The sequence below is a fragment of the Microtus pennsylvanicus genome, chromosome 14, assembly GCF_037038515.1.
Source record: "Microtus pennsylvanicus isolate mMicPen1 chromosome 14, mMicPen1.hap1, whole genome shotgun sequence".
NCBI classification, from domain to species: domain Eukaryota; kingdom Metazoa; phylum Chordata; class Mammalia; order Rodentia; family Cricetidae; genus Microtus; species Microtus pennsylvanicus.
This window is the reverse complement of record NC_134592.1, coordinates 31,800,839-31,816,410: the sequence shown is the minus strand read 5'-3', so window position 1 is coordinate 31,816,410 and position 15,572 is coordinate 31,800,839. Positions and strand designations below refer to the sequence as shown.

The 15,572-nt window shown below is 41.9% G+C and overlaps 1 pseudogene; it reads right to left on the bottom strand.

Moving 5' to 3' along the window:
* Positions 1-784: 784 nt before the first annotated feature.
* On the bottom strand, positions 785-10,392 carry LOC142834710 (serine/threonine/tyrosine-interacting protein pseudogene; annotated as a pseudogene).
* Positions 10,393-15,572: the final 5,180 nt, after the last annotated feature.

Genomic DNA, 15,572 nt, shown 5'->3' with positions numbered 1-15,572 from the left:
TATTTTGAACCATCTTGGACAAAGGTGAAAAGGGTTAGGCAACTCTGAAAAGACCAAGTCAACATTTGGCTTAAACAAACAGCAGGTGGAAATATAACACTATCCTTATTTTTGAATATCTGGTTCTAGAAAGTAAGACCTCTTTCATCATTACAACTTTTATTCTTGTTTACAATAAGAAAGGCAATTGGAAAGAAAGTATTAATTAGATTAAATTAGTAAAGTAGGATAATTGACTAAAATCATTATTTAAAAACAAGGGACCAAGAAATTAAAAAAAATAAAATGGCTATTAAGTTACTGAATTATATTAAAAAATAAAATTTTTATATTTCTACATTTTGTTTCTGTTTCTGTAAGAGGCTCCGTCAGAAAATTGAACTGTAAAATTACTTTAAATGAACTATATATAACACAAAATGAGTTTTTAGGAAACATTTGGAAATTTGTTTGTTTTAAATTATCCAAAATTTATAAACAAATCCCCTAACTTGCATTTTGCTTAGAGTAATAACTTTATATCATACAAATAAACTTCAAGTATGAAGAGTGCATTATTGCAAGTCCAAAATTCTTGGTTTACAATAAAACCATAAAGTGCTTTATTGTTTTGTTATTTTAAAACAAATCCATCGCCCATCAGCGCCATCTACTGTAGAAGTCCAACAACTTAAAGTCTTACCCAACAAGTTGCTGAGAAACACATCTGGAAGCAACGTATAACTGAAAAGAAACTACTTGTGTTTGTACCACTTTACATGACTATCACTAGGATTTCCTCCTTTCTAAGCAGAAATCCATATCCGTGTGACAGTTCTCAGGGTCAGCCGTTATGTGCAGCTGCCACTTGCATGTTTCCAAAATCCTCTTCATGTGTTCTCTTCAGACTACCTGTGGTATCAGGAATGGTGACACCATCTGTATTGTTAAATTTGCCAGGTAGATGCCTTCATACTCCTGGAGGTGGTGGACAAATTAGGATTAATACAAAATCTCCTTTCTGGGACATAAGTAAATGCACCTCTGTACGTCATCCCGAATGTCTCCATGATGTATGCAATAACAAAGGCAGCACTTCTGGAGATAGCTGCATTCCCATGGACAAGAAGTTTTCCTCCGTTTTGTAAGCTTCCATCAATAAACATCATGTGGAAAACGTATTATGTTTTCAACTGGATTATCTGCAATATCCAAAATTAAATATCTAAATAATTGTTGAAAGTTTGGTTTAATAAAGTTTGCTTCAATGTTTTGCCGTATGTAAATTATACAAATTATCCCATGTCTTTGTAATACAGGGAGCTTGCTTTTCATAGCAGAAGAGTATGGGTCTAAGAACAATCCAGGCAAAACTTCCTGCATTTCTCGTCTAATAGGATAAGTCCACTCCTCGGCGTCGTCTTTGCACTGTGGGAGCGAGGGGAATTCCAGCTTCAGGTTCGACAGATTCCCAGGGCCGGGCGGGAGGACTGCGGGCTGACGCGCGGCTCGCGGACCACGGGGTCCAGGCTGCGACAGGAAGGCAGAGGGCAAGGAGACACGCTGCCGGCCGCCATGCTGTGGCCGTCTCCCTCCGCAGATCTTCGGGCCCCTCAGACAGCGGCGATCCGGCCCAGGCACGAGCCTATAACCTCCTCCATGTATTTTCTTTGCCTATCAGCCCTGCCTAGCCTTTCTCCCCGCCCAGCTGTCGGCCGTTCAGCTCTTTATGAGACCATTCAGGTATGTAAGACAGGCAAGGATCATAACGTCACAGAGTTAAACAAATGCATCATAAAAAGAATGCAACACATCTTTGCATTATTAAAACAAATGTTCCACAGTATAAACAGATGTAACACGTTTTAAAAATAATATCCCACAACAACTTCAGACCCCTGGAGCCAGAGATACAGGTGATGATGGTGTGTCTGTCACTCAACTTGGGTGCTGGGGGCTAAATTCTGCTCCTCTGTGAGAGCAACACATGCTCTTAATTGTTGAGTCGTCTCTCTGGCCTCAGAAACTTGTTTAATAAAGGCACTGCATGAGATGATTCAGTGGGGCAAGGTACTGGCTGCTAAGCCTGTCAACCTGCGTTCAATCCCTGAAACCCACAAAGCAGGAGAGAACCAGTTCCTGCCACTCGTCCTCTGCTTTCCACCTGAGCCCTGTGGCACATACCCCCATATGCAAATAAATAATTTAAATGTTTAAAGTGTCAAATACATGAGAGCCTTCAGAAATTAAGACCCGGATCTGGATGGGGTGGCTTGGTTAAGAACCCACTAAGCGTGAGCCAGAGACCAAGCCACAGAGTGAGCCTTCAGGCAGCATTGCCCCTACGCTATCTGCTTCAGGCTCCTGCCTTGATGATGCACGATTCATAAAAACTCAGATATTAGGGTTCAACCTGGAGACCAGAAAAACAAAGCAGCCAGCCCCTGGCTCTTACCTCCATCTCAATGGCGATCCTGCCTCCCGAAACCTCAGGATGAGACTGTGTCTGAGAGCTGTCTCCTCCCATCTTAAAACCCTCTTTAGTTCTGGGATCAAAAGTGTGCACCACTACCGCCTGGTTTCTATGACAAGCTAGTGTAGCTACTGGGATTAAAAGTGTGTGTCATTGCTGCCTGGTCTGTAAGGCTGGCCAGTGTGACTGTTTTACTTTTCTGATCCTCAGGCAAGCTACATTTATTAAAATACAAATGAAATACCACGACACCTTGAGGTCTTGCTATGACTTCTTTGAGTGCTGGACTGTTATGGAATATTCCTTTACACTCTGTGGGAATGTGTCACTGTGATTGATTTCGTAAAAAACTAAATGGCCAATAGGTAGGAGGTATGGGGGGACTTCTGAACAGAGAGCTCAGGAAGAAGAGAGATGAAGTTTGCAGCTCTATGCAGAGAGAGCAAGACAGAAAGACAAAAACCACAAATCACACGGCAGCATATCGATGAATAGAAATGGGTTAATTTAAGTTATAAGAGCTAATGGGACAAGTCTAAAATATAGGCCAAGCTTTCATAATTAATAATAAGTCTCCATGTCCTTTTTTGTGTGTGAGCTGGCAGGGCAAAGAAAAATGCTTTACCTTGGACTGTGGCCTGTAAGTGTCAGCTGACTGAATCCTTTCCTCCTAAGTTGTCACAGTGACAAAATGAAGCTAGAGCATTAGTTGCCAGAGTCTGGGAGGGTTAAGGCAAGGGGACTAAGAGGGTTGGCTGTGGGGACCATTAGATAGGAACTATAAATTCTTGGGTTCTGCTAGGCAGTGACAGCATACACCTTTAACCCCAGCATTCGGGAGGCAGAGGGTAGGCAGATCTCTGTGAGTTCGAGGCCAGCCTGGTCTACAGAGTGAGTTCCTGGACAGGCTCCAAAGCTACATGGAGAAACCCTGTCTTGAAAAAGAAAAAGAAAAAAGAAAAAAACAATTCTTGGGTTCCATAGCACATAGTAGATTGACAGTAGTTAATAGTTTATTGCATAGATACTTTTTTTGGTGCTAGAGACCATCTTTTTTGCTATTTTGTGTGTAAGACTGTTTTGACTGCTTGTATACCTATGTACCACCTGCATGCGTGGTGACTGCAGAGGGCAGAAAGGACATTGAATCCCCTGGGGCTTGACTTACAGATGATTGTAAACGGCAGTGTGGTTGCTGGGATTTGAACCTTGATCCCTGGAGAGCAGCTAGTGTGCTTAACCACTGAGCCATCTCTCTCGCCCTGCTGCTGGAGAGGAAGCACAACACGAGCGAAGCATACAATCTACCCTTGTAGCGGTTCCAATAAGGGCCCCTAGGCTCATAGATTTGAATACTTAGTCATCAGGGAGTGGCACTATTTGAAAAGTATTAGGAGGTGTGGCCTTGTTGGAGGAAGTGTATCACTGGAGGCGGGCTTTTGAAAGCCAGGCCCAGTGTCTTTTCTTCCTGCTGCCTGCCAATCTGGATGTTGAACTCTCAGCTACTTCTCCAACACCATATCTGCTTGTGTGCCGCCATGTTCCCTACCATGATGATAATGGGCTAAATTTCTGAAAGTGTAAGCCAGCACCAGTTAAGTGCTTTCTTTTTCAAGAATTGCTGAGGTCATGTAATCTCTTCACAGTAATATAACAGCGACTAAGACAATTCCCAATTCCCAAATCCTGTTGTGTATTTCAAAACAGTTACAAGGAAGAATTTTTAATATTTTCAACACAGAGAAATAACAAATAGTTTCAGTAATGAGTATAACAATTACAGATTTGAACATTACACACTGTATATACATACCTCATAAATATATATATATACATATATATATATATATATATACTCATTATGTATCAAAAAGAATGTAAGTCCACCAGGTGTGGTGATGCATGTCTTGACGTGGGATGCCCCTCTGTATGCTGCAAATATGTTTTATTACCATTGGTTAATAAAGAAGCTGCTGTGGCCTATTGCAGGGAAGAATAGAGCTAAGTGGGAAAGCCAAACTGAATACAAGGAGAAAGAAGGTGGAGTCAAAGGAGATGCAAGCAGCTGCTGGAGAAGCAAGATGTGAGGTAATAAGCCACAAGCATCACGGTAAAATATAAACTAATAGAAATGGTTTAATTTAAGTTTCAAAAGCTTGTTAAGGGGGCTGGAGAGATGGCTCAGAGGTTAAGAGCACTGGCTGCTCTTCCAGAGGTCCTGAGTTCAATTCCCAGCAACCACATGGTGGCTCACAACCATCTGTACTGAGATCTGGCACCCTCCTCTGGCGTGCAGGCATACATCGAGGCAGAATGTTGTATACATAATAAATAAATCTAAAAAAAAAAAGCTTGTTAATAATAAGCATGAGCTAATAGACCAAATAGTATGTAATTAAAATTAAGCCTCTGAGTTTTAAAAGTGGCTGTGGGACAAGGTGGGACAAGAAACCTCCAGTTACAAAAGGCATCCCAGGGCTGGAGAGATGGCTCAGTGGTTAAGAGCATTGCCTGCTCTTCCAAAGGTCCTGAGTTCAATTCCCAGCAACCACATGGTGGCTCACAACCATCTGTAATGAGGTCTGGTGCCCTCTTCTGGCCTGCAGGCATACACACAAACAGAATATTGTATATATAATAAATAAGTAAATATTAAAAAAAGAAAAGTATTGTCTTACTTATAAAAAAAAAAAAAAAGGCATCCCAATGTGGTACAAGAATTTCCACATAAAACCAGAAAAAGCTTTTTTTTTTTTTTAAAAAAATATTCTAAACACACAAAAACAGAGTCAAGTCTGCTTCATTTTCCTAGGTGGGCTCTGTTTACTGGCAGTGAACAGAGGCGTGGTTCCTTTAAGAGCCAGCTTCCTGGCTCACTGCTAGTAACAAAGACATGTGGCTCTTTCAAGAGGTCCTGCTGGCATACACTGATTTGGTGTTTATTAGCACACTACTCGGTGGCAGCGTGGATCTAGAAACTCCTCAGAGTTGGGATGGTGAGCATGACCCTCACTGTTACCTCTTTCATGAGACTATATGGTCAGGGAACCGAGGGGAAGGAGCCATGAACTAGTGCTATTCACTAAGCTGAACAGTACAGCTAACATAGCAGTTTTAACATTTGTCCCATGCGACCATAAAACAATACAGATACACAATACTGATAAATTCAGACAAAAAGGCCTCTAAACAAGTCACAGTGTGTTTGACAAATGTGCTTAGGCTTGGGAGAGAATAAAGGTAAACATAGTCATAGAGTAAAAGAGTAATTTAAAGATAATGAGGTACTTAAAAAGGGAATAGAATAATAAAAACATTATAGTAAGCCACGTAAAGATGGAAAATACACAGAGAGTCTGGATTATGTATACTATTTTTGACTGTTAATGAGCATTTGATTGTGGAGAGACATTTGATTGTGGGCGCTACTAAAGTAAACCAACATAAAGTTATCTTGGTTTCAAAATTTGGGTTTAAGGATATGTGGCTTTAGGAAAGAAGTTCTGCTTTTGTTTCCAAAAATAATGAGACGCTGTGGATTTCTTCCAGACTAGTATTGTTTGATCAAGTAAGACCCCCTGAGAGGTCTCCACTGGCAGCATTGACTTAGGTGATCCAACATCCAGAACAGCTTCAAGACAATTGTCTGAGATGATGCCTACCTCATAGCCTACCACAGTCAAGATTTAACCATAATTCTAAATTTTCTCAGGATCCCCATAAGATTACCAACACCCCAATCAATAAAAAGTAACACAGAAAACTATGCCCAAATTCTAAAAATATTGTTTATAAGTAGTTGTATTCATGAAAAGGGGGTTGGTCATAAATGGTTAATGGTCATAGTCCATCTCTTAATAAAAGAAGAAAAGGGGTTGTGATATAGAAATGAGGAAAAAGGATAGATTATTGGATCTAAATCCTTAAACCAAAAAAACAACTGTTAATCTGAAAATACTTTATATTAGTATGGATTTTGGTTTATTGGTACAAATTTAAGGTCATTTTTGTTAACTATAAATATATTTCTACTCTTTTTTAAAGGTATTATGTTTATGCAGCTCATTTAAAAATGTAGTGTATAGTTAATAAATACAAATTAATAGTTATCTTTAATAGTCAAACGTATAGTCTTGTTACTTATCTTTTCTAGATATTAAGAGATACATTTCAAATAGGTAATCTTCAAACACTTCAAAGACCTACAGAATATTGCATTTAAAATGTTTTAAGGACTCATACTTTTCTTGACAATGATACACATCTGCTTCTGGCAGCACCAATTACTTAAAGAGGTTGCTTGGCATCAAAAAAGCTCTTTAGGGAGTTTGCTTTCAATATGATGAGACTAGCCATTTGGGTAAGAAACTGCTCTTGCCTGGTGTGCTTGACAATATGCTGTATAAACTGGACATGCAGGGCGACAGTCCTTCAGGGTTCTAGCTTAATAGAAGAGTCTGTCAGACATTCTGCAGTGCACAGAAGAAAGCAACTGATGGATTTTGCCAAGATAGGCAGGACAGTCCATCAGATTTACTACTTCACTGAGAAATCTGCAGGACACTCTAGGCCTATAGGCTGAAGATGGATGTCCCAACATTGCAGAAGAACTTTGGTGACTGTCCAGACAGCCAGATATCGCTGTCATTTCTAGAGTTTTGAAAGTTGCTTACAATGCATTTCCTTTATACTTAGATAATAGTATGTCCTTCTGGGGTCTTTGATGGAGTTAAAGACTAGATAGTTATAATCATAGTTTTCCTTAGTTATGTTGAAAGATAAATTATGTATGAAACTTTAGACTTGCAAAGATAGGTATTTTCTTTAATTTTTTTCAAATACAACTAGACTAAATATTGTCTGTAATTCTTTCTTGATAATGTTTTTTATATGTGATTTTACTATGCTAAAGTTAAAACCTTTCTTTTTAATTAGACAGAAAAGGGGAGAAGATGTAGGGTTCCCCTCTGTATGCATGAATATGTTTTATTACCACTGGTTAATAAAGAAACTGCTTTGGCCTTTGGCAGGACAGAATAGTGATAGGTGGGAAATCCAAACATAGAGACTGGGTGGTGGGGGGAAGAAGGCAGAGTCCGAACAAGATGCCAGCAGTCACTGTAAATACAAGATGTGAGGTAACAAGTCACTAACCTCGTGGTAAAATATAAAATAGTAGAAATGGGTTAATTATGTTGTAAGAGTTAATTAATAATAAACCTGAGCTAATAGGCCAAACAGTATGTAATTAATATTAAGTCTCTGCGTGGTTATTTTAAAAGCAGCTGCAGGACCGGGTGGGACAATAAAACCTTCAGTTTCTTACACTCAGGCTTTTCCTTTCTTTCTTTATTTTTAAGATGTATTTTATTTTTATTCATTTGTGTGTGTGTGTGTGCATGCCCTTGAATGTCCACAGATGCACATGTGTGTAGGAGCCACCCTTCATTTATGTCTGATATGTGTATTATCGAAGTTCAGCTTTGTACCTCTGCTGCTTTTGCCTTGGAAATTTCTAATATCCTTCAACCAAGAAATCATGAAGTAGCAAGCATTCAAATGACCAATGAAACATAAATATTCACTTAGCTTTTTTCAGTTTCTCATTCTGTTCCTGCCTCTCTCCCCATCTATGAAGAAGTTACATTGATCGTTTCTGATTCCTTCATTTATTAACCCATGAATTAATTTATACCTACATTCCTTCTGTTTGTTTGTTTTTTGAGACAGGCTCTCTTTATACAGCCCTGACAGTACTAGAACTCACTGTGTAGACCAGACTGGCCTCAAACTCACAGAATTCAAAATCCATGCATTTACCTCAGGTGCTGGGATTAAAAGCATAATAACTGGAGATTTCTCATCCCACCTGGCCCCACAACTGCTTTTAAAATAACCACTCAGAGGCTTAATGTTAATTAATACTGTTTGGTCTATTAGCTCAGGCTTACTATTAACTACCTCTTACAACTTACATTAGCCTGTTTCTATTAGTTTACGTCTTACAACAGTTCTCGTTACTTATTACTTCACATCTTGCTCCTCCGGAAGCTGCTTGCCTCTCCCTTGATTCTACCTTCTTTCTCCTTATACACAGTTTAGCTTTCTTGTCTAGCTCTATTCTTCCCCGCCTTAGGCCAAAGCAGCTTCTTTCTTAACCAATGGTAATAAAGTATATCCACAGTGTACAGAGGGGCTTCCTACATCACCTGAGTGCTGAGAGTCAGTGGATGTGTCAAATGTTTCACTTAAGAAGGCAGCACCTTCCGTTGGGTGATCTGAGTGAAGGAGACTCCCCTTTCTAGAAAAACCTGTCTAGGGATACGATAATTTTAAGGTTTGGCAACTTCCACTCACTGACTTATAAAAATAAGCTATTAAGTTTTGTGGGGGGGGGGAGAAAATAAAGTATTTCTAAAAAAGGCAGGGACACCTAGCCATTCTGTTAGATGTCTAACCTCGACACGCACCCGCTGGGACAATTTTCTGCTAAAGTCAGTTAGGAAAATGTGATTCTTTTCCTTTCCTTTCCCATGATCAGACTGACATTTTGATGCGGCATTTGACAAGATGATCTGGGACCATGGTCTATATTCTGTCAATTATATTTTAAATAAACGCTGATTGGCCAGTAGCCAGGCAGGAAGTCTAGATGGGTCAATGAGAACAGGAGAATTCTGGGAAGAAGGAAGTTCCTTCTGCAGTTGTGAGCCTGCCACAGAAGAAGCAAAATGTGACTGCCTCGCTGAAAAAGGTACTGAGCCATGTGGCTAACACAGATAAGAATAATGGGCTATTAGAAGTTATAAGAGTTAATAAGAAGCCTGAGCTAATGGGCCAATCAGTTTATAACTAATGTAGACCTCTGTGTGATTTCTTTGGGACTTAACGATTGCGGGAACTGGGCAGGACAGAAACACAGGCAACAATGATCTAAAAATCAGCTATGTCTGCTTGATGGGAAAGAAGAAGAGCCATCACTCAGTGGAACATCTAGATTGAAATTATTTCTCTGCTAGTGGTGATCAGGGCATCACATATTTCCTCCACAAACTGACAAGACCGGAAAGATGTGTTTCCTGGCTCCAAGTTCAAGTAGAACTCTGTACTGTGTGTTTTCCAAAGGAGGCTCATCTAAAAGTAAGGAGAGACGTGAGCTTTGGCAAGGCAAGGGCAGATCCAAGTCTTTCTAGATCAGCTTGAAGGCAGAAGACTTGGAATGGTTGAAAACCCTGATAAGGTAAGAGGAGGGTCTACCTAGGGAGACAATTTAGAGCTAGAGGTAGGGAGATGTGGGCCAGGTGCATTGTGTTTGCTGTTGGTTTTCTGGCTGTACAGAGAGAAAGCTGGACAGATGTGAGCACCAGTGAACCTCCTCCTCACCTCACTTTCATTCCTGAGCTCCCCACTCCCACAGGACGCTGAAGGACCCATTTGTCTAGTCCTTCCCAATTTGTCCCAGAGTGTCCGGGAGGAGAGGGTGTAGTAGGTGAAGGCTACCAGAGCTACTGAGGGTACTGAGAAGAGGCCCAGCGACTGTGTGGAATATCTATGCCACACACAGCCTGCCTCCTGGGATTCTAGACTATGTGAATCCCTAGGATGAAGGCAGAAGGACAAACAGACAAGACTGAGTTAGGAGAGAAAGTCTTACAGGGCTCTCTCCTGGAATGGGAATTAGGAACCTGGTTACTGTTGGATGAGACTGTGGAGGTCACCAGGAGCCTGATTCTGGGAGACACAAGAATAGCCGCAGTCAGGGAATCAGGAATGAGCAAAGGAGGCCTTTAAATCTGCTTGAGGCGGGCTTTTCCTTTCTGTAGTTTGCTCTTCACTAAGATGAAAAGAGCTGGCGCTCTGTTTCCCTCAAACATTGGTGTAAGCCAACGTTCCACTCTGTCCATATGACAAATGGTTGACCCTGGTACCTGGTCAGACATCCGCGTGATTTCCTAACATTACATCAGTAAACAAGTCACCAGGGTAGCACCTGATAGAGTTACTCTAGCCAGCATTCGGGGTGAGTTAGAAGTAGGGTAAAGTTCATGGCAGGCTCTCAACTGGGTAACTTCTGCACAAAGCTCTGGGAAGTGAGCCAACAGCAGGATTAGCAGGAAAATGTCTTTGCACCCAGGCAGACAGTGGCTGTGTGGAAAATCATACCTTCCATTTATGCTAACCTCTCTGAATGGCAGTGTCCTCCTCTAAGGACAAGGGATGTAAAGAAGGAGATAGGACTCCAATGCCTTCAGCAGGACAGTGCTTCTCCCATGTTCCAAACCTTAGATGTTATCTTAGTTAGGGTTTCTATTGCTGTGAAGAGACACTGTGACCATGGCAACTCTTATAAAGAAAACATTTAACAGGAGTGACTCACTTCCAGTTTCAGAGGTTCAGCCCATTGTCATCATGACGAGGAGCATGGCGGTGTGAAAGCAGACATGTTGCTGGAGTAGAAGCTGAGAGTCCTGTGTTTGCAGGCAACAGGAAGCCAACTGAGGTACTGGATGGTACCCTGAGCATAGGAAACCTCAAGGCCCACTGCTACAGGGACACACTTCCTCCAATGAGGCCACACCTCCTGATAGTGCCACTCCCTTTGGGGGGGCCATTTTCTTCCAAACCACCACAACTGCCAACCCACTCCCAGGGAGGCAAGTCTGAGGTCCTAAGCAGATGCCCTCCACTATTAAAACAGCAGGGAGGAAAAGCACGTTTGCAGGCACCACACCTGTACAGGTCCTTGTGTGGGCTATGTTGGCACGCTGCCAGATTGTTTATATCTAGGAAGACTTGTGATAAGGGCTGTGGAAGGGAGTGACGCTGGTAAGACAATGTGGAGGGATTCTTTTCTGGTTGTGTTTATTTGGGGTTCCAAGTGCCACCTCTACCTGGGGACCTCTGTCTTTCCCAAGCTTTGAGAACTTCCCCTCTGTTGTTTCAGTGAATCAATTTTTCTATGACCTCAGCCTGATATTCTTCCTTGGGTATGCCAATCAGTCACCTGATCATTTAACTGTTTTACTCTTATTATTTATTATTATTGTGTATATATGTGTATGGCATGCATATATATAACTTGGGCATGCAAGCCATGATGCTTGTGTGAAGGTCAGAAGACAATGTTTGGGAGTTTGTTCTCCCTTTCCACTGTGGATTCAGGTGTAAATGGAAGTTTTTGTCCTGACTGCCCAATTCCAAATAAACACACAGAAGCTAATATTAATTATAAAATGCTTGGCCAATCGCTCAGGCTTATTACTAACTGGCTCTTACAACTTAACCCATTTCTATTAATCCATGTACTACTCTGAGGCTGGTGGCCTTTACCTCTATCCCATTTTGTATGTCTGACTCATTCTCTGTCTGTCTTCCTACTCCTCCAAGTCTCCCCTTCTTTATTCAATCATTCTGAGTTTAGTTTTCCTGCCTAATTTTATTCTGCCTTGCTATAGGACAATCAGCTTTATTATTAACCAATAAGAGTAAACTATATTCACAGAATACATAGGGATTATCCCACGGCATTCAAGGATTGAATTTAAGACACCAGGCTTGTGCAGAAGTGCCTTACCGTAGTCATTCAGCCGGCACTATTTATTTTCTTGAGACAGGGTCTCACTCTATATCAGAGCCGGTCTAAAATGCCCCATATAGCATAGACTGACCTTGAACTCACAGAACTCCTCTTAACTCAGCCTCCCAAGTTCTAGGATTACAGAAGTAACTTACTACAAGAAACTTGATGCTGATCATTTAGTGCTGTCTTAGAGATCTTGAGTATTTTCTTGCTGCCTTCTCATTTTTCCTTTGCTTTTGTCTGCAAGCAAAATTTTCAAGGCCTCTCTTCAAGTTCTGGTAGTCTCTCTTTTTCTAAATCTGGCTTGTTGTTGTTTGTTGAAAGTTGTAACTAAGTTATTCTTTTATCCAAGTTAGTGAATGTTTCCTTTCCAGGACAAGGGAAGAGTATTCAACTCTTCACCACAGAAAGCTCAATCACAGTTAAAGCCGTTAGACTGACGCATATTTTAGAGAATAAACTGTAAGCCTCTAAGGCATTTTCTTAATTAGTGATCAATGGGGAAGGGCCCAGCCCATTGTGGGTGGTACCATCCCTGGGCTGTTGATCCAATTTTCTATAAGAAAGCAGACAGAGCAAGCCAGTAAACAGTCTCCCTCCTGGCCTCTGCATCAGTCAGCTTCAGCCTCCCCTCCAGGTTCCCATGCTGCTTAAGTTCCTGTCCTGACTTCCTTTGATGATGAACAGTGGTGTGGAAGAGTAAACTAAATTGTAACATGAATAATAGAAACCAGGAGACAAATATTTGGGTTCAACCTGAAGATCAGAAAAGAAAAGCAGCTAAGCCACTAGAGAGTACCTACCTCTATGAAATCTTCAGACTGAAAGAGAGAGAGATAGAGAGTTCCTTTCTCATCCCCTTTTATATTCCTCTCTAGTGCTGGGATTAAAGGCATGCACCATACTGGGCGGTGGTGGCACATGCCTTTAATCCCAGCACCTGGAAGGCAGAGGCAGGCAGACCTCTGTGGGTTCAAGGCCAGCCTGGTCTACAAGATCTAGTTCCAGGAAAGCTAGGACTGTTACACAGAGAAACCCTGTCTCAAAAAAACAAAACCCCAACAAAAACAAATAAACAAAAAAACAAAGGCAGGCATCATCACCGCCTGGTCTCTATGGCTAACTAGTGTGGCTGCTGGGATTAAAGGTGTGTGCCACCACTGCCTGGCCTGTATGACTGACTAGGGTGATTGTTTTGTGTTCTGGTCTTCAGGCAAGCTTTATTTATTAAAAAACACAAATAATATACCACTATACCCAATAAACCCTTTCCGCCCCATTGTGCTTTAGTCATGGTGATTCTTCACAGCAATGGTAGCTCTCACTACAACACGGGGGTTTAGGAAACCCCCAAACGTGCCGGGATATTGATAGACCCAGTCTTCAGCAGGTCTTGTGTGCCAGTGACCATGAGTTCATAGGTGCAGTACCCATGTCACATCTAGACGCCAGTCTTTCACGGAACTCCTTCCCAACTCTGGGTCTTACTTTCTTCTGCTGTCTCTTCCATCACGTCCCCTGAGCCTTGAAGGGGCTTTATACAGATGCCCAGTTTAGGACTGAGCTCTCCACAGGCATTTAGTCTCGGCTCTCTGGCCAGTGACGAATCTGGGTTGCCTGCCACCCTCTCCAAAGTGAAGCTACTCTGCCTGAGACCGAGAGGAGCATTAGTCTACAGACAGAAACACAAACATTCAGGAGGCAGTTTGACATCATGTTCCTATAGCAGAACGGCAGCGGCAGGTTCTCCCCCAGGGCTTACGACCTCTCCAGCCACAGACTTTTCACCGAGTTTGTGGTACCAGTCATCAATTCCTCCTGTGGGGGCAAGCCTAGAATCCAATCAGAAAGCAGAAGGTTATTTTCAAACTAGTCATACCACTGTTGCTTCATCAATGCCGATTGCTGCCAAGCTGATGATGTGGCTTGCAGGGTTCACCGTTGTGTGACTGTTGGTGACTTCTCTCCCCAAACAGCCCATGTAGTACTTTCCAATATGCTGGATGCTAGCCAGCACTGAAGAAACTCCCGGCTCAGTTCCAGCTAGGTATCTATACGTCCTTCAGCCAAACTGTGTGGTCTCTTCAGGACTATCTAACATCTAGTTCTGGTAGGGAACCGAGAGCAATGGCAACAGCCTGTGTTGTTTTAGGGGCCCCTGTGCCTCTGTGGCCGACAGGTCATGAGGAGGTATCCTAGACGTGGCCTTGGAATTTCTATTATGGCTTTTAGAAGTATCATTATCCACATACAGGTAACCTCCCTTCAGACCCTTGTTAAAAACATATTCGCCAGGCGGTGGTGGCGCATGCCTTTAATCCCAGCACTCGGGAGGCAGAGGCAGGCTGATTTCTGTGAGTTCGAGGCCAGCCTGGTCTACAAGAGCTAGTTCCAGGACAGGCTCCAAAGCTACAGACAAACCCTGTCTCAAAAAACCTAAAACAAAACAAAACAAAACAAAAAACAAACCCATCCCCCCCCCAAAAATAACCAAGAATCATATATTTTAAAATTGACTTAGAAACTACCTTTCCATGTGGACTTTTCATGTATCATTAGTTTACTTCCTGTTGTGTGATACTTTGATTACATTCTGACAATAAACTTTGCTTTGAGTCAGACGGTAGAGCTAACCACTAGCTGACCAAAATTAAGCATAGAGGTTTTGGAGGACAGATAGAGAGACAGGAAGTAGTAACGCAGGGCTTAGAGAGGATCTCAGTCCTTTTCAAATGGATGAGACAGAGATAGGAGGTCACTGGTTGCTTCTTTGATCATTCAGGTTCTTACCTCAATATCTGACTCCCGAGTTTTGATTGGTAAAGAATAATTAGGTAAATGCCTCAACTCCCTCTTCTTGCCCATCGTCCCTACCCCCAAGCCAAGGTAAACCTTTCTGCCCCCAGTAAATGCTTTGGTATCACATGTGACCCAACATACCCCTCTCTTAGGCCACTTCTTCCAATCCTTAATGGCCATTTTCTAGCTTCCCAGTCTCTACAGGTGCTCCAAGTTGAACACTGACCTCTAACAATTCAAAGCTAAACTTAGATCCACATAGGAGAAAGACTATGTGGCATTTGTCTTTCTGGGCTTGGGTTACCCTACTCAGTATAATATTTTCTAGACCCATCTATTTACCTGAAAGTTTCATTTTTCCTTAGACAAATTTCACTGTGTAAACGTATCAAATTTTCATCTCAGTCGTGAGTTGGTGAACATTTAGGTTGGTTCCATGTCCTACCTGTCGTAAACAGAAGAGTAGTGAGCGTGGACATACAGGTATCCCTGTTGCAGGACATACAGTCTTTTGGGTATATGCCCAGGAATGATAAAGTTGGGAATATGGTGGCTTTATTTTTAGCTTTTCGAGAAACCCCTGCATGGATTTTCGAAGTGACTGCAACAGTTTTACGGTCCGACCAATGTGGAATAAAAGCTCCCCCTTCTCCACATCCTCATCAGCGTTTGTTTCCTGGATGACAGCTATCCTGACAGCCTGAAACGGAACCTCAGAAGTATTGCTTTTCTCTGGTAGTT